Genomic DNA, 19,714 nt, shown 5'->3' on the forward strand with positions numbered 1-19,714 from the left:
TTTATTAAACTATGAAAATAGTCCTAAAATATATATTGGAATTTTTAACACGGAAAATTTAAGCGACGGCAATGTACTTTTTTATATTTCTGGAAATGGAAATAGGGAGCCGAACGGAGAAAGGCCATTTTTCGTAAACAGAATATCGAGCCTATGTCGAACGAGCCTTACTTCAAGTCAATTTTGATCCCCAACATGACGCACAAGGGTATGATCTCGGACCAATCTGCGCTCAAGCGTGTCGTCAGTGAAATCCTAATTGGAGCCTCCTCTTGAATATTTTTTTGTAAGAAAACTTTCAATCTATTCATCTTCAATCAGGGCAATACAACGAACATCAGAAATAATAAAAATTACATCCAGGTCTGTAGGCCATCTAGCGACGACTACAGTCACTGAAGCGAGCCGAAGGCGCGTCACCGTCATCGTCCCTCCCTCGTCGGAGCTGAAAAAAACTTGTTCTAGTAGACAGTCGGGAAGTCATCGTGCTAAGGCTCCATAGGACCAGCGCAGCAGAACAGCAACCGCCGTCGATGAAAAGTAGCGTAGATCGGAAGGATCCAACCTGAAGATACACAAACGTAGACGAACTACGACCAGATCCGAGCATATCCACCAAGGATAGATCTGCTGGAGACACACCTCCACGCGCCCACTGACGATACTAGACACAACACCAGAACGGGGGCTAGGCGGGGAAGACCTTATTCCATCTCCAGGGAGCCGCTACCATCTCGTCTTCCTGAGCAGGACACAACCCTTAACAAAACTTGAAGAGACAACTAAAAATGGAGCCCTCCTGCCGGCAAGGACCGGGATCCACCGCGGCGCCATGGCCCTAAGGCCACCGGAGACGAAGCGGACCCACGGCACCGACGGGAGGCAAAGGAACCCTAAACTTTTCTTAAGCAGCGACAATTAATATGGATCGAGGGAGTACATAACTTGCCCGCATCAAATTTTTCATCTATACCACCTCCTCTTGAATATGATAGGGGACATTATCTACAATTATCAGGGCAGCATACTCTGTTGGTTATGTGACATAATGATAATGAAACATAAATGTTCAAAGGAAGAAGTCCATTTTACCTCCTCAAATTCATCATTTTTTTTTTCATGTAAAAATATTTGACTTCAAATTTGGCAGGATGATATGACAAAGTGAGCAAAATAATTTATATTTTTCTAATTAATATGTCCATGTATTTTTTATATTTGTTCTATTAAGCTACCATTATATACTATATATTAAACTATGAAAATAATCCTAGAATATATATTGCAATTTTTTAACACAGAAAAATTAAGCATATGGCAATGTGCTTTTTGATATTTGTAGAAATGGAAATAGGGACGGAGAAAGGCCATTTTTCGTAAACAGAATACTGAGCCTATGTCGGAGTGGGGCGTGACTTCCCTTCATAGTTCATACGCGCGTATTAGACCTGTCCATACATAGCGGCGGACATCCTACAACATACTTGGGCTGCTTTGATCCTTGGACTTGGACCAGTCACCAAATTGTCCATCATTAATTCTCCTCATCTCCTATTGCCAAGTGGGGAAACCCTCATGAGGAGAGACGCGATGTGGGTCTTTTTTCCTCGCCATGGTGTAGCTGGGGCATGTGCTCAACAAGGACGTATGGAGCGGTGCGCCATGGTCTGTTCCACCATACTTCCTTTGTTTTTTAATTGTTATCGTTAGGATAGGAAATTTAGTTTAGAAATGAACTAGTTTTGTTGTCCTGATGGTAAAATTTAACAACGGAGGGAGTATATCTCAACACAAGGCAGCCAACATGAGCCGCAGAAGTGGAGCACATGGACGAAGAAAGCATGACACATTTCGGATTTGTGTAATAGAGTTTTTCTTGGGATATATTTTTGCATTGTGCATTAGAGTTCTGCGAAATTCAGGATAGTCTCAATCCCACCCGACTACCAGTTGGACCAGTCCCATGGATCAATATCCAAGGTACACAACTTGAGCAGCGAACTTGATGGAGTTTGATAGTTTCTCATAATACGGCTACATCATATTTTTCGTATTGTTTCTGGAGGCTCTTCTTCCTCTCTATATATAAGACCTCCATGCAACAGATTGTCAAATGGGTAGCCCAGGTTAATACCCATTATGAGGACCGAAACCTAAGTGGGATCAACACACCCATGTCGGTTAGCCTCTCAAATTTAAAAGGTTACGTAATACCAAGGCTCAGCCTAGATGCACTGTAGGACACACACGTCCGTAGGTATACTCATCAGTTTTAGATAATTTTTATTATTTGTAGGGTTCGTTGTACTGCCATGATTGAAGATGAATAGATCGACAGTTTCCCGCAAAGAAAAAGTTGAATATGGCTCCTGATCCAGGACACAAGAAATATCTAGGTGTTGACTTCTCTGTGCATAATATTGTAAACTTAATTAGATATTAAGCGCAATACATGGATCCAAACGATATATTTTATGTCCAAGTACAGGGAGTAGATGTTAAGGTATTACACAGTAGCGAGACGATAAGCTTCATTCTGACGTCCAGTTGACTTACTCTATGTGGAAGAGGCGAACAGATGAATACCATGAAGATTGTAAATGATCCTGTTTAAAGAGCGGGAACTTTAACATAGGAAAGTATATAATTTAGTTCAAATTCATGTTGACCACGTCAATCTCTTAGCCATTTGAAATATAATCACATGTACTTAATCTAAGGGTGTTAATAATTACTTCAGTCGGACTGAAAAAAAATCGCATTAAGAAAAAAGGAGATATATGATTCTCTAACAACCATACAAGCACTCTACAGTAGCAATTCCCGCAAAAAAATAAAAAAATACTCTATAGTAGCAAGGTGATAGTTGCCATCGTAAAAGCATGGGCAGCATTCTAATTAAAAAAATATGAAATACTAATTTGTATAATCTCCTTGGCATTCGTCATACAAAGATCGTGGGGCCGTTTGAATTGCAGCCGATAGGAAGCCCTGCAAGTTAAATGCCCAAGCTGCGAGTTTGAATCGTAGCCTCGATTTGGCCTGCCCTTGTTCCCATGTCCCAGTACGAACAGAGCCACGACCAGACCACGTTATGAATAAGATCGTCTAATTAATCAACCCTTCTTTGGGGTTTGTGCATCATTTTAGAAAAAGCCTGTCTGGAGGAGTTCTGACACTTGGGGAAACCACGGTGCACAATAAATCCTGGATAAGAACGTGATGGAGTCAGATTAACGTCACTGAAGGCTATACATATAGTAGAAATATTTTAGATGGTCGATTTGTATAGAAAGTGTTGTACACGATAGATTTTGTGTATGGTATATGTTGATTGTACGAGTTTTTTTTTTCGAGAAAACACTGCACTTTATTTCATTCAATCATGTTTGAAGGGATAAAAATGCGATCCGGTGGATCAATAAGCCACACGTGTCTACCAATACAAAGTGTAGTGGATGATCTAGTTAATTTGTGTGCCCCATCATTACTTGCGCAGTGTTTGTCGACAAACTCGCAACTCTGCAGTCTCATCTTTCTATCTTCAATCTCTCTAAGGATCATGCAGCACTCGCCAAGGTTTCACTCGCTCGTTAGGTCGTCTATGACTCACAGACAGCCAGATGCAATGCGTGCTTTTGAGACGGCCAGGTCCTCCGCAAGAGCTAATGCTTTCTCCCTCACCCACCTGGACCTTTCTGGAACTTGTAAGATGAAGTGCTTCACTAACAAGCAAGAGGACGCCCTTCACCTCCTCGCCTCCCTCCAGCAACTCGAGTTTTCGAGATTCGACAAGCTTCAGCACCTCCCTGCAGGGCTGCACAAGCTTACCAACCTCAAGCGATTAGAGGTCGACTCATGTCCTGCCATCCGGTCACTGCCCAATGATGGCCTTCCCAAATCACTGCAAGAATTAAGTGTCTGCTGGTGTGGCAACAAGGAGCTAAAACAACAGTGCAGGGGGTTAGTGGGAACCATCCCAAAAATCATGCTAGACTGATCCAAGGTAACATAATTATATTGGATTGCTTTTTGCCACCTCACCCTGTTCTTGCATTAGATCTCATCAGTATTGATTCCATCTACTACGCATGCAGGCCTCTGCTCTGGAGTTCCGTTGTACATTCTTCTAGCCTTGTGCAACTCAATTGTTTGCACACATGCACACTTGACACATGCATTACATGGGGATCTTGTGGCCATCTTCCTTCATGTACATAAATCTAGTAAGTACATCTAAACTAGAACCTCACTCCTTATGTACAGTACCAATTATGTCAACTTCCACTTCTTAACAATTTTCAGTCAGTGCCTTCTGCAATTTTGCAAGTTTTTTTTTCCTAAATGAAAATTGCGAAAGCTGTCATGTAATTACCATTTATTTTGGTTCTTTGTGTAGGTGTTCGTTCGTGTTCCTCGGGATCACATTTTGGCTTCTGCATATTTTGCATTTAAATTTGGGTTATTGTCATTCATCAAGACTTGGGTGTCAGGATCAACATATGAGTATGGCATGAGTATGGAATACAAATGAGACTTTGGGATCATTCTACTGATGTTAAGGTCAGCAGTTTCTTCACACACTGCTGCATTGCTATCAATACCAGATGCTCTTTTATTTATCTTTGCTGTTGGCTTGATGTGCAGGAGTTCCTATGTTTGTTCTGGTAGCTTCTGGTCACTTGTGTTCAAATTTTGTCCAAAACTCATCAAGAATTGTTGGTTTACCAGGATAGATCATGTTCAAGGATCGAAAGATCATCATTGGCATACTTATGGAAAACAGTGAGCTTTCTGTGTTCTGCTACTAATAAGTTTTTCAGTTTTTCAACTCAGTCTACATTCTACCATACCAGGTCGTATTTTTGCATTCATTGTAATCGTTGTTGTTTAATGAAATTTAATGGCGGATATGATCTTTAGAAGAATGCCCGCACACTATGTCAGTGCACTATTAGAGGCAATTCAGGTCATTGTTATCGTTAAATAGGTATGCCCAACATGTTCTTCATTTGCATGGAAATCAACAATGCAGTAGTAGCTTCTGATCAGTCGACACTAAATTAGAATGTAACTTCTCGAAAAGATTGACTGCTGCACGACTGCTTACATACCAACTTTGTCTGGTTGCTCTTATTGCTCTTTTCCCATTTCAGTTACATGCAGTACTGCTGGTAGATCTGATGCTAATTATATATTATTTTACTTATTTATGTAGAGTAGCATCCTTGGAAGCAAAGTCTGTGTTTGAAACTTTGAATCAGGCTTTCCTCTGCAACTGCAGCAGCCATGCACAAACTGTTCTGCCCGGTGGATGCAGTTTCAGCTGTTGCAAGTGCTACTGCACCAGTACCAAAAATAGTTCTTGAAATGCATTGTGCACACTCGTGAGTACCCTCAAATCTAGATGTGTATATGAAGTCACTTGCCTTGCGATGACCTTATTGGCTTAAATCCCCATTCTATTCGTCCTAGGCTGCAGTGAACCAAACGCATCTTCAGTGTGTGTACCGTTTTGTTCATTTTGTATCATCCTTGCAGAATGGTGACGAGTGCTTAATTACGATTTTTGTTGTTGTTGTTGTTGTTCCTTTTGCCAGCACATGGAAGGTAGGATTCTGCTCTCGTCCGGCTTGTATGGAGTCTTGCCGCTTCCTTGTTGCTGGAGCTTGGGCACAATGGAAATAGGGCGGATGGGCACGGAAGACGAAGAAGAGGGCGATGGCTCCCAGACCCTGGATGTGGAGGGAGGCGGCAGTTGGCAGTTGCGAAGGGTGGATGTGGTAGGGGTGGCCGTGGCTGCTTCTGGTGGGGTGGAAGAGGAGAATGTCACATGCTCAGGTGGAGGATGAAGGCTGTCATCAGGAACCACCATGTACTGCAGTTTGGCATGGTCTTTGGAAGGGGCAAACAAACTTCTTGGGATTCCTCTGTTTCTTTGAAAACAGAGGAAGAACAAATGGGCCTGATGCCACACTCATGACTTATCCATTCAACGACGGTGGCTGCTGCTGGCCACGGCGGAAGAGGAGCGCACAGCGGGAGTAGGTAGAGAATGAAGGCTATATCATGAACTAGCATTTACTGCACGTTTTCGTCGAAAGGGTAAACAAACAGCAGTGGGGGACTTTGTTTTGTCTCTCTTATTATTCCTCTGTTTCTTCCAAAACAGAGGAAGATAAAAATGGGGTCTGATCCCAGGCTCAGGACTTGTCCATTCAGCAACGACGGCATTCGTCAGCAGTAGTAGTTTTTCCTTTTCTTTTGAGACCAGTGTGGAATCAGTGGTAATAGTAGACTAATTCAGCAACAATCATGGATGCCATGAGCGCTATCCTAGACAGCGCCGGACAATCCCTCAGATGTCTTGTCGGACAACCACAGTACTCATATCCAATCCGTCAAATCCATGCAATCCATGCACATGGATCATATAGCACAAATTCATCCCAATTCAACAACGCGACAAAGCAAAACAATTTACAGTTCAATAATCCGGACATGCCACAATGAAATTTAACGTCCGGGCCGCGGATGGACAACGTGATGAACACTGGCCAGACGCCATCCGTTCCGCGTCTGTCCTCGTACTCTCTATGCATGTTGATCTTCTCAATTCCCAACTTGTTGCTCTCAGTTTGCAACTTGTTGTTCACCATCTCCAGGTCCCAATGCATCTTCTCCTTTTGTGCATCCAACATGAGTTTGTACCCCGCCTCTCTCTTGTTCTCCTTTATGGGAAAAATGCCCGTCCATGCGGTGGACATTTTTGTCCCTGCGGTGTTACAAGCGACCCTCCTCTTCTCCCACTTGTTTCCCATGGATTGGTTGGTTATGCACTGGCACGGTGGCTCTTTCATCCTCCTCAACAGCTTCTTCCTAGTCATCCTCCAATCCAATAGTCACCGCCCACATCATCTATCAAACAATAAAGTAATCGTGGTAATCCCGCACTAAAAATTGGCAATGTAAATCATAATGAAACAAAGAAATTCAATTTACATGACTTTAAACTCCAATGTCACTTTGATTTCGGCGAATCACGGAAGCATAGTGGCCTACTAACTTGTTGACATGCTCTTGGATGGTGGACCATCTATGTTGGAGAGAGGCCATATTGCGAGTGGTACTGATATGATGCGGCTCCACATATTCTTTGTGTTCATGATACTAGTTGTGGATCTTCTCCCAATACATGTTGCTCTTTTGCTCTGTGAAACATATAAGGTCCATGCTTGTGGCTAACCAAGATTTAACCAACAAAACATCCGTAAATGTTGTGAATGTCGGACCTCTTGCCTTGGGTATCTTGCCATTTTTATTGTAGTGCGTGATGTTCCCCTAACATCAAACCTAGGATAATTTATATCCCCAAGTCATATTCCATAGGGTCCTTAGGCTCTTGATCCTCATTGATCATGTTTGAAACTAAATTCTTCTAAAATGATCATGCACAAGGGACCGGTTAGGAGGAGCAAGTGGGCCTTAGGGAATCTCCAACGTCGACCCTTATACCGCCCGCATACATACGTCCGAACCACGAGATCCAGATGTGTTGTGTCATTCAACGCGGGCCTATATTGATCCGTCGAGAGGTCCAGACGTGTACTTTCCCGCAAACCAGAGATAAAGTGGGGTGGTGGGGGGGGGGGCTTTGCGGGAGTCCGGACCGTTGCCACACCCGCTCCTAACCAATGTTTTAAATAGCGGCGGACCTCCAAATCAGTTATAGCGGGCTATTTGTACATGAGACCATTTAGCGGCACACTACTGAAAAGGCTATAGCTGGGCTATGGCCAACTATTTAACTATGCTCCTAACTACCCTAACCCGCCAAAAAACCCTCCTCCCTCGCCCGCGTTCATTCCCGCCTAGTGCCAGCTGCTCGCATTCATGCTGTTGTGGAGTGGACGCTCCGCATTGACTCCGGCCAAGAGCGGACACGACCACTCACCGGCGCGACCACTGCCCTGCCTACCTGCATTGAACATGCACGTGTGCCAAGAAACCTACTCCGGCCACACATTCGTCCGCCAGTTGGCCGACCCGCATTAAACATGATGTCGGTTAGCTCCTCGTGTTTGCCTGCTATTTAAACAAGGCCAGACACCAGGCAAGAACCGCACCACACCTCTGCTCCCCATCTCCTCCTTACACCATATTCTGCACACTCCATGGCATCCGGTGAGCGGTGAAAGGGGTTACCATAATAGCTGGATGTGTGGCCCGCTGAGCCTGCCTGATACGAGCTAGCCAACTCGCTGCTCCACCTCCCTCGCTGCCCCGGCCGTCAGTACCGTGGGCAAGGCTGCATGCGGGCTAGCGGAGGAGCAAGCCGTCGATCCAAGTTGGCCCCTGGTGCAGCAACTCATCGCTCCAAGCCAGCTCGCAGAGGAGTGGCTAGTTGCTCCAGTCGGCACGCAGGGGAGCACGATGGCACGGGCACCATGGATGCCGTAGACGCCGATGCGTCGTCACACTCCTCCTGCGCGTACTGTCGTGCCATCCGCCGCAAATGTTGGCAGCACTGCACCCTGTCGACGGAGGCGGCGAGGCCGTCTGTGGCCGCCGCCGACACCGAGGAAAAGTAAACCATGGGAGGCCGCCGCCACTTGGGTCCCACGATGTCCACCGCCACCGCGTCGCCGGCATACACAGCCAGTGTCTTGCCCGGTTCAATGCAAACCATCGTAGACCCCCGGCTCGGCTTACGGAATCGGAGTAGCGACTCTTCACCTCCGGCTGAAGCATGGCTACTCTGTTGAGTGGCGCAACCAGACATAGAGAAGATATGGCGGAGGCAGAAGCCGTGGAGGATAGCCATGTCATGGGAACGGAGATCTGCCGCGGCCAGCATTAGACTAGTTGATTAGTTGAAGTATGTCCAAAATTATACCTTCAGAGTCGGACGAGCTCCGCTTTTAGTTGAAGTATGTCTGAAATATAATGAATTTCTCCCGGTTTATATGAAATCCATCGTGTTTGCATTAATTCTGTCCGGATAGTTTAAACAGTGGTTCAAACATATGCAGGCAGTGTTGGATGGCCAGCTCCCGTATCAGTATCCCTGGACGGATCCCCTCTGTTCGCCAATGAATGCCAGAGCAAATTTGTGGGTCAGCACTAGAGATGTCCTTATCGCTCAAGCGACCCCACATGGCAGGCTGTCCCAAACCTGATACAATTCCAATAACTATCCTTAATTAGATACTACAACACTTTGCGACATTACGGACACTCCTTAATTAGATATACAGTTGTGGCCATCAAACAATCAGAGTCCGCGTGCGCTGCTGGGTGCTGAATCGATCAATCAAAGTATAGATCGATCGGCTGGATGTAATTGTATACGTACGTGTCCTGTTCCGGCTACAAGTCCTAGCGCTACACGTCCACGTCCAGGGAAGGATCGATTGTTAGCAAGAAGCTAGTTGCGGATCGATTGTTAGCAAGAGAAGCTACAAGTGCTTCCCTTCATCGTCGTTCGTCATCCCGTCACCAGTCGCCGGAAGTACTACGGCAGCTCGACGCCAGGCGTCGGCAAGCATGACAGGCGAAGAGGAGGCGTCGGCAAACATGACAGGCGAAGAGGAGGAAGAGTTGGTGCCGCAGCTACGGTTCCCCGCGGGATACCACTTCCGGCCAACCGACGAGGAGCTCCTCGACATGTACCTCCGCGCCAAGATCGACGGACGGGAGCCGCCGCTCGACGTGTTCATGGACGTCGACATCCTCGACTGGGACCCCACCGAGCTCGTCGGTACGTACGTAATTATACCACATCTCAACTTCTTAATTGATGATTTGCTCCATATATTGATCTACTCATCGTGATTTCCTATTCGCTGTTAATAAATTCAGTCAAATGTTGAATGAAATCGTGTCCATGCATCCTAAAACTTGATTTCGAGGGGCATCCCAGTAAATTACTATATCAAATGCATGCACTCTGAATCAATCGAGGTGATAGATTAATTTTGGTTTCATCTTAACCTAACAAGAGAAGCGCAAGGCCTACGGGGAAGGCAGGTACTTCTTCTTCACGAAAAGGACCGAGTGCCCGGCGAACAAGAACGGCGAGCCGCGCCGGAAGCTGAACAAGGTGAGGGCGAGCTGGAAGGCGACGGGGTGCCTGGAGATCATCAAGCGCAGCGCAACTGGCGAGACCATCGGGACAAGGAGGCTCCTCATCTACGACACCAAGGGCGTCCACCATGACAAGTGGAGCATGAACGAGTTTATCTTGCGAGGCAGGGAAGGGGTACGTACACCTAGGTCAACACGCATTGCTACCTTGCTTTTTTTATATAAGTACAAATTATCAAAGCATGAAATAGTTGGATGACGAACGGAATATTTACTGTTTCCGTTCCAAAATACATGTCTCAACTTTAGTACAACCTTGAAAATATTGTACTATAGTTTTTCTTTAGAATCACTTTGTACTAAAATTGAGACACTTTTTTTGAAACGGAGGGAGTACTTATCTATGATGTTCTGTAGATCAAATCATCCCTTGTGCCCTGTTCTGCAAGTAAATTAGGGTTTGTGGTCTACACCATGTTCTCCTGCATTTTTTCATTGTGCCGCTCACAATTTCATGTATAAGTAATTCCATAAGAGCATTCCGTAATGAGGTATTACTAATATTAGTAATTCCAAACAGTTTGAATATATTGTTTTAATTGCCATAGTGTGTAGCCAATTCTTCACACACCAAATAACGAATGTAAGTTTCCCCAAAAAAACAAATGTAAGCTTTATTAGTTAAAAAAGACATTGTTTAGAACATAATCAAATCTAGTCAAACATTTGCAACTTTCACTATCAACACTTTTTAGAACGTCCAGTGGGCTGAATATTTGAAAATCACACGTATAAATTTATCTCGATGCTGCATTCGTTGTATCCTATTTTGTAGGGTTTTATTTATAAATACATTACTTCGTATGTGAATGTCTAGACTGTTAATCGCATGGCGTTGTAATTAAGGTGCCAGAAGTGTATGGGAGTGTACTAATCATATACTTCTAATAGCTTGTTAAGCTACTATAAGCATGTGGTAGAAGTATATAGAAGTGCACCGGGGTGTACTAACGTTAAATACTACTACTACTTACATCAGATTCTCCTTTTACTCTGCCTGCATTGCAGCTGGATCAATGGGTCTTGTGCACAATACAGGAGAAGCAACACTGGGAGGCCAAAAGCAGCAAACGCACAGCTGGCATGATGGCAGAAGACACTAGTAGCGAAGGCCAGACGGCGGCAACAGGCGCTAGAAAGGTGCGCAAGACCAAAAGACAGAAGAAGGAGAAGATGGACCCCTCCCAGCCACATAAAACTCAGGAACAACTGCAGCAACCGCAGCAACAACAAGACACCACAGCTGATGTATTCTCCGAACAGCCACCAATGTTTACAAGTGATCACCATGCTTTGCATGAAGAAGAGATCATGGAGCAGGACGAGACAACCCAGATGATGCAAGTCGTTGTCCAGCAAGAACACACATATGGAGACCAGCATTACCTTGACGCCCCAGCGCCACAAGAGACAACATACGAAGGACCCGACGAGCCACCGTTGAAGCCGCACCACCAGCAAGATTACCATGCTTGGCTGGAAGAGCAACAACATCAGGAGCTTGAGGATCCGTTCCCTGATCAACATCAGTTTGACCCATTCAACACCATGATTTTTCAGGGCCACACCGATCAAGAACCAACACCTGGGTGGTGGCAGCAGCACCAGCCAAGCTACATAGATAATTATCAGTTTTTCCTGCCAGCCAATGGCATGGAGCATGCCAGCGGGTGTCAGCTTCCGCACCAACAGACTCTTTATCCGCTTGGAACACCAGGATCCAATGGGGACTTCAAACCAACTTCACAACATGAACTGCAATTCCCACCGAACCCCACAAAACCCAACGAGCAGCAAACAAGTCCCGATTCTGTGCTCAGCGCGTGCCAACATTGTCAGCTGATTAGTGCGGATAAGGTCGCGTGCTCCCTATGTGGCTGTGGTGGATTTAATTCGGAGATGAAGTAACTAGATCTATTATCGTTATCTATGTACATATGCTGTCTTATTATGTCAGATTGAGTTGATAGTCATGTTTAGGGCCGTCTGAGTAAAGGTAATTAGAGCAGCACGTCAATAAAGCAGCGGACATATCCGCGTGCATCCTGAGTTTATGTCGTCGTCTGTGCATTATGCTTCTGCATGTGGACAATCAAACAATAATAGTACTATGCTTGCTAAGTACTTATCTAATTGATCGTTCTTTCTTTTTTTATCCTGTGGTACAAAGGTGTTGGTAACTTCACCCGCAGAAAAAAAAAAGGTGTTGCTAACTAATGGGCGCCGTTGAATCCATCTTGAAGTATCTAGTCAAATCCCTAAACTTCAGGTTTCTCTTTTAGGTTACATGTTCTAGATTATTCGAACTAAAAATATCAGGACAGATGTGTGGTTATCATATACTACGACCCACGACAGCTTAATACTACAACCTGCAGCAACAACTAAAAAAATCTTGATCTTTACAGCCGCAGGATTACATGTGTGTATTGTACAAAAAGGGAGATTATGCTAATTACTTTTTTTTTGAAAAGGGGGGGCTCCCCGGCCTCTGCATCAGTGATGCATATGGCCATCTTATTAACCAAATAACAAAAGGTGTCAACAAGATTCCAAAGTCTCCAGTTGATAGAAGGAAAATGCAGCTCACACAGAGCTTAAAAAGGCTAGATACACAAACTAGTCAGGAAAAGATGCCACAACCGGCTGGCTAAAACTAGATAGGTAAACTAATTGCCTATCCTATTACATGACCGCCATCCAAACCGGTTGAAGATATCCCGAGCTATCATCTCTCAACGGATAGATCCAGTAACCAAACGCTCCTTGGCCTCCATCGGAGTGAGTAGCGACCATGAACGGATCACTGCCGTAGCTCGGAAAATAACCTGCAAAAAATGAATCCGTGATGTTCTGTTAAAAACCAAATCATTTCTGCAATTCCAGATAGTCCACAACAAAGCGCAAACTCCAACCCGAATATGTCTTGCTAAGTCAGGCTCAACCCCATTAAGCCATGTCCCAAATAATGCATTGACCGAAGTCGGTGGAGTAATATTAAAAGCAATATGGATAGTCCGCCAAAGGAATTTGGCCAACGGACAATCAAAGAATAAATGCTTAATCGTCTCATCCCAATCACAGAAACTACACCGAGTAGGTCCTGTCCAATTATACTTTATCAAGTTGTCATTTATTAAAATAACTTGTTTATGGACAAACCACATAAACACTTTAATTTTTAAAGGTACTTTGACTGCCCAAACATACTTGGAAGTTGGAATGGAGTTCAAATTAATAACATCAATATACATTGATTTAACTGTAAATACTCCAGACCTAATCAACTTCCATCGTAATTCATCGGGTTGGTGAGAAAGTTGAACGTCCATCAGTCTCCTAACTAGATGGAGCCATTCTTCCCAACGATTGCCCGCTAACGACCGTCTAAACTGAATATTAAGGGGGATAGATTGAAATACCGTTGCCACAAATACCTCACGTCGTTGAGCAATCCGATATAATGATGGATATTGAATGGCTATAGGTGAGTCGCCAAGCCAAGTATCCTCCCAGAAACGTGTACTTGCACCGTTTCCAATAACAAATCTCGTCCTATTGAACATTGATTATTTAACTTTCATTAGTCCTTTCCAGAAAGGCGAATCAGTCGGTCTGACTGTGACCTGGGACAATGTTTTAGTCTGGAGGTACTTGCTGCGGAGGATCTGCGCCCACATGGCCTCAGTCCCGGATGAAAGCTTCCACAACCACTTACTAAGAAGGCATATGTTCTTGACTTCAAGATTTTCAATACCAAGACCCCCTTGGTCTTTCGGTCGACAGATGATGTCCCATTTAGCAAGCCGGTATTTTCTTTTAAGATCATCACCCTGCCAGAAGAAACGCGACCGATAGAAGTCCAGTCTTTTCCTAACACCAAATGAGACCTCAAAAAACGATAAGAGGAACATAGGCATACTCGTGAGCACCGAATTAATCAATATCAAACGGCCTCCGTATGACATGAGCTTACCCTTCCAGCAGCTCAGTTTTTTTCTCAAATCGATCCTTGATGCACTTCCATACTCTGTTTGTCAGCCTATGATGGTGTATCGGAATACCAAGGTATGAGAAAGGTAAACTCCCCAACTCGCACCCAAACAATTGCCTATAAGACTCTTGGTCGTCTTTGGCTCTACCAAAGGAAAACAACTCGCTCTTATGAAAGTTAATCTTTAACCCGGTCAATTGTTCAAAAAGGCATAACACCAGCTTCATATTTCTCGCCTTGGCCAAATCATGCTCCGTAAAGATGATTGTATCATCTGCGTATTGAAGGATGGAAACACCTCCATCAACGAGATGAGGTACCAAACCACCCACTTGACCATTCTCCTTAGCCCTTCCTATCAAAATTGCTAACATATCCACCACAATGTTAAACAAGATAGGGGACATCGGATCTCCTTGTCTGAGGCCTTTATGTGTCTGGAAGTAATGACCTATATCGCCATTCACTTTAATTCCCACACTCCCTTTTTGCTTAAAGGATTCGACCCGTCGGCGCCAGGCTTCATCAAAACCCTTCATACGCAATGCCTGTTGGAGGAATGGCCATTTGACCTTATCGTACGCTTTTTCGAAATCCACCTTAAAAATTACTCCATCTAATTTTTTGGAATGGATTTCATGGAGCGTTTCATGAAGAACAACCACCCCTTCAAGGATGTTCCTGTCCGGCATGAAAGCAGTTTGGGATTGTTGCACCACAGAATGCGCAATCTGTGTGAGACTATTGGTCCCGACCTTGGTGAAGATTTTGAAACTAACATTGAGGAGGCAGATCGGTCTGGACTACTCAATTCTCACATCATCCGTTTTCTTAGGGAGCAATGCGATAGTTCCAAAATTCAGGTGAAATAATTGAAGCTGTCCAGAGAAGAGATCATAAAACTTAGGTAGTAAATCCCCCTTAATAATGTGCCAGCACTTTTTATAGAACTCAGTCGGGAACCCATCCGGTCCGGGAGCCTTATTGTTTTTCATTTGTGCAATAGCATCGAACACCTCCTTCTCTGAGAACGGGGCAACCAGGATATCATTATCAGCAGCAGACAACTGAGGCACATCCTCAGTCCTGGACTCATCGAGGGACACAAAATTATCCTCCGGAGGACCAAATAACTGTCTATAATACTCGGTAATATAGGTTTTGAGATTATCTTGACCTAAAATCGTACCCTCATCCTGTTCAAGCTGAAAGATCCGCTTTTTTCTGTGCTTACCATTAGCAATGAGGTGAAAGAATTGAGTATTCGCGTCCCCTTGGACCACTTTGCAGACCTTTGCTAATTACTGAGCCGAGAGAGAAAGTTACGCAAAGTTGCTCTTGCTCTCTTTCTGTCATTATAAATTATGCAAAGTTGCTCTCTCTCTTTACAATTGAGAGGTCTAATGAAGTGCCCTAGTAGCCAATTGTGACATGGTTAACTACATTTTTTTCTTAGATCAATTTGTCCAGTAGCTAGCAAGGCATCACATCACAGATCGATGCATCGACTCAGCCCTTGCCGATTTAGTGAATCTGCAAATCCTAATTAGAACAGTTGATCAGTAATTTCAACGTGCATGCAAGTTGTCACATGGCAGATGATGATGATGGATGAGGTCATGGAGGTAGATAGAAACACAATGCGTGATTAGTCACCGGACGTTTGGCTTAAGCCCGCTGGCAATGTAAAGTGTCATATTCTAGTATCAATTGATTTGCACAGTAGCTAAGCTTACCAGTTCAGTGAACATGCACAGTGCCAAGACAATATCTTTATCAAGCAAGATCTGACAGACATCGCTAAACCAGAGATGACCAGATCTAGCTAGATATGAGATGACTTGGGGATCGATGGAGGTCCAACTAATTAACTAATGTAACTGACATCAACTTGGATGCATTTGCCAAACTTAGCTAAACGTAAGCTATGAGAAGACTTAAGGAGTTGATCGAGGTCCTTCATCGATCTGATGAGCCGATCGATGGACCCTTAATTTGTTCACGTTAACCGAGCGTGGACCAGCTGGACAGTAGCTCGTGTTTTTACATGGGGTTAGTATCGATCGAGAATCAAGATTAGAATATAAATTTCACGAGTGGAGTAGTAAACAGAAAGTGTAGCACCTAATCAGGGAAACAGGTGAGGTAATTAGTAGGGACAGAAGACACCTGAATGAGTACAATTAATCACAATAAGTTGGGAAGGAGTAAATGGGGGAGGATGCCTTGCTCACCTTTTTTGACCGACGCCCAGTTCAGTCCACAGGATGAGGAGTGAGTCACAACAATCTGCACGTCTCCCAACCGCATAACTCAGTTGATTTGTTGGTGAATACCCTTGTGCATTCGATCTGATGTTAGAATACCTGTTAATGGGAAGGGGAAGAATGTATCAGACTAATTGGACTGGAAGTTGGGAGGATCATGTTCTGATGAAAAGCATGTTTGAGAGTGAGCGACGAACCGTTGGCATATGCGCAGCGACGGAGGAGAAGGTTGAGTCCAATCCTGATGCGGCTCTTGGAGAAGGGCATCCATGGGGGGGGGGGGGGGGGGGGGGGGGGGGGGGGGGGGGGGGGGGGGGGGGGGGGGGGGGGGTTCTGTCGAACAGCTGCCACGAGCATGCATGTACTCCATGGATCGAGTAGCATGACAGCAGGCCGAAGCAGAGCAAGAGACGTCGGGAGTGGCCGGGGAGAGTGGATCACCGTGGATGGAATGGACGAGAGGGGGGAGAACGGCAGCGACAACGACCAGGAGGCAGTGGGAGGGGAGCCCGGCGATGAGCTCCTTCCTGGCATCAGCAATTTCTCCATGGAGAAGATGTGCCTCACAGGCCACTTAAGAGTTAAGACTGACGGGCACATCCCATCTTTTCTCACAAGCAACACCGTGCCTCCTCAAATGTACCATTAAACATATACGTATATACTGTAGTAGATAAAGAAGCACCAAAGAAACATGAACGATATGGGACATCCCAAATCAGGGTAAACAGACTTCAAAATATGGTAATAGCTTTATTCTTTTGTTGCAGGCATTTGATGTACCAGCATTGATTTACGGTGTCTCTAAATTAAGCTGCATCGTGCTGAGAGTATTCTAAATCATAGATGTTCTCCAGAGTTCACTATGCATGACAAATGCAATCAGTAAAAAAGATTACATATGAAGTCACTCTAACTTATTTTACGCATCGGCCTGGTGGGATGCTTTAATTTGTTCTTACGAAGTTTCCTCGGGGGCTTTCTCATCGCCCTAGTGCGCCTTGATGTACTTTGTGATGGCCTCAGCAATACGAGCGAAAGTGCTGGCGGTGATAAAGGATGCGTTGCCTGTGTGCTCGTCCTCAACTTCATATTCCACTGTTGATCTTATTATACATGTCTTATCTGCATCTCCGACAATCTCTAGTCGTACCAAATACTTCAGAAATCCTAGGTCGAGGAGACCTCCTTCTATTACCAGTGCCTCCTTGACAAAGTTTTCATTGTCAATCTTGATGAACTTCTCTTTCTGGTATTCCAATCCAGGGATTCCTAGCATGAATTAATCACCAAATTAAAATAACTACCGGCCTAAAGCTAGGAGTTTTGGGTGCATATTCCGAGAGGAAAACAAGACCTTGCTGGTCGGAAGTATATGGATTCAGATTCTAACCAAGAGGAAAGGTAAGACGCAAGACTGTCCCAACACCACCATCTCCAGCCACAACCTCGACCTTGGAGAGCACGTCAGGAAGCAATTGAGGGATCAACTGGCCCAAATAGACCTCCCACACCTCGGCTGCCCGGAGGCTACTCATCAACTCATGCAGAGGCTCCCTTTCATTGCTTTTGGAGTAATCTTGCTTTTGTCGACCTCTGTGTGGCTTGCCAACGAGTGCGCCGGTGTACATATATAGATTTCATTTTGTGTGCAATTGCTGGGTACTGCATTCTGAGAATATATTGGTTGGGATGTCAACCGTAAGCATCACATTGTGCTTTCCAAAAAAAACGTGTTTATACAATATAGTCAACCATACTATGCCACATCAACATCAATCTTGTTATTATTCACATTAAAAAAACGTGTGCAGGGGAATCTTTTCCTGGGGTACTAGTACCCCCTCTGTCCCTACTTACATGGTGCGCACATATTTCTACATTCAGCTTTGACCAGGTCTGATCATCAAAATGTGGGTTATGTGTTGCATAATTAATTACCTATACCATGATATTTGTCGTTAAAAGTAATTTTCAACGGTTTAATTCTTCCTCCTCTCGTGTTTCTCCCTTCTCTTGCTCTCTTTCTACGCTCGGGATATGCAAATTAAGCAACTCTTCTGCACGGCCTGCAACATCAGTTTGGAGAGCAGAGAGAAAGAGATAACCCAGAGAGATATTTGGTGTTGGATTGCAACTTCAGCAAAATCACTATCGCCGTGGCGATACTGTTATACGAAAACAATCTTTTACGGTGATGTGCACATCACCGGTTCAAAAGGCTGGGAGAGTTGACTGCCAGGTTTTACAATTAATAGGGGTTAATTGGACATTTCATAATTGATAATTGTTTTTTGGAAGGGTAGGGTGTCTTATCTTAGCTAGGCATATGAGTTAATTAATTACTCCCTCCGTTCCTAAATATTTGTCCTTCTACACATTTCAAACAAACTGCCACATGCGGATTATGTAGATATATTTTAGAGTGTAGATTCACTCATTTTGCTTCGTATGTAGTCATTTGTTGAAATATCTAGAAAGACAAATATTTAGAAACGGAGGGAGTACGTCCCAACTAACAATGGGAGCTAGTAGGTGGTACCTTGACCGGACACCTTCGCATAAATTTCGGCAACTGGAGTTGTAAACAATAGTGTAGATGCTGAATCAGGGCTACAGGTAACCTAATTACAAGGGACAGAAGACCGCCATGGCTTAATTTACATCTGAATGAGCAAAATTAACCACAGCCAGGCAGGAGTAAACTGGGGGGTGATGCCTCACTCACCTTTGTCTGACCGACGCCCACTCCGTCCAAACTGTGTGTATCGTTCGTTTGGCAGAGGGTAAGACAGTGACGGCATCGACTTGCTTCGCGACATTGTACGAGTCTAGCAGCTGTAGACCTCAGTTGGTGCCGTTAGCCTGAAGACAGGGAGGAGGGAGGGGGGCGGACAGCTGGTGTAAGTAGTTAGCTATGCTGACTGTGCTCGGGCGACGGAAGAGCGGGTTGAATTCAACCCTGATGGTGTTCTTGGAGAGAGCACAGGGACAGAGCAAGGGGGAGGGGATCCACCCGTTGCGGCATTCCGTCGAGCAGCTGGCGTTAGGTGACATCGCCTTGGCTGAACGTGATGCACACATTGGCACATTGTTAATTGTGCATCAACTTGGCTGGTCGCACTTATTAGCTACTCCCTCCGCCTCATAATATAAGAACGTTTTTCAAACTATGTTAGCTTGAAAAACGTTTTTATATTATGGGACAGAGGGAGTAGCTATGAGAAGACTTGGGTACGGGTCGATGCCGTAATTAAGGAGCTCATCGATTGATGGATCCTTTGCTCAAGTTAACCGAACATCGAGC

The 19,714-nt window shown here is 44.7% G+C and overlaps 1 pseudogene; it reads right to left on the reverse strand.

The window, feature by feature from the left end:
* Window positions 1-17,168: 17,168 nt before the first annotated feature.
* LOC125524581 lies at window positions 17,169-17,971 on the reverse strand (annotated as a pseudogene).
* Window positions 17,972-19,714: the final 1,743 nt, after the last annotated feature.

This window comes from Triticum urartu, chromosome 7 (genome assembly GCF_003073215.2).
Source record: "Triticum urartu cultivar G1812 chromosome 7, Tu2.1, whole genome shotgun sequence".
NCBI lineage: Eukaryota > Viridiplantae > Streptophyta > Magnoliopsida > Poales > Poaceae > Triticum > Triticum urartu.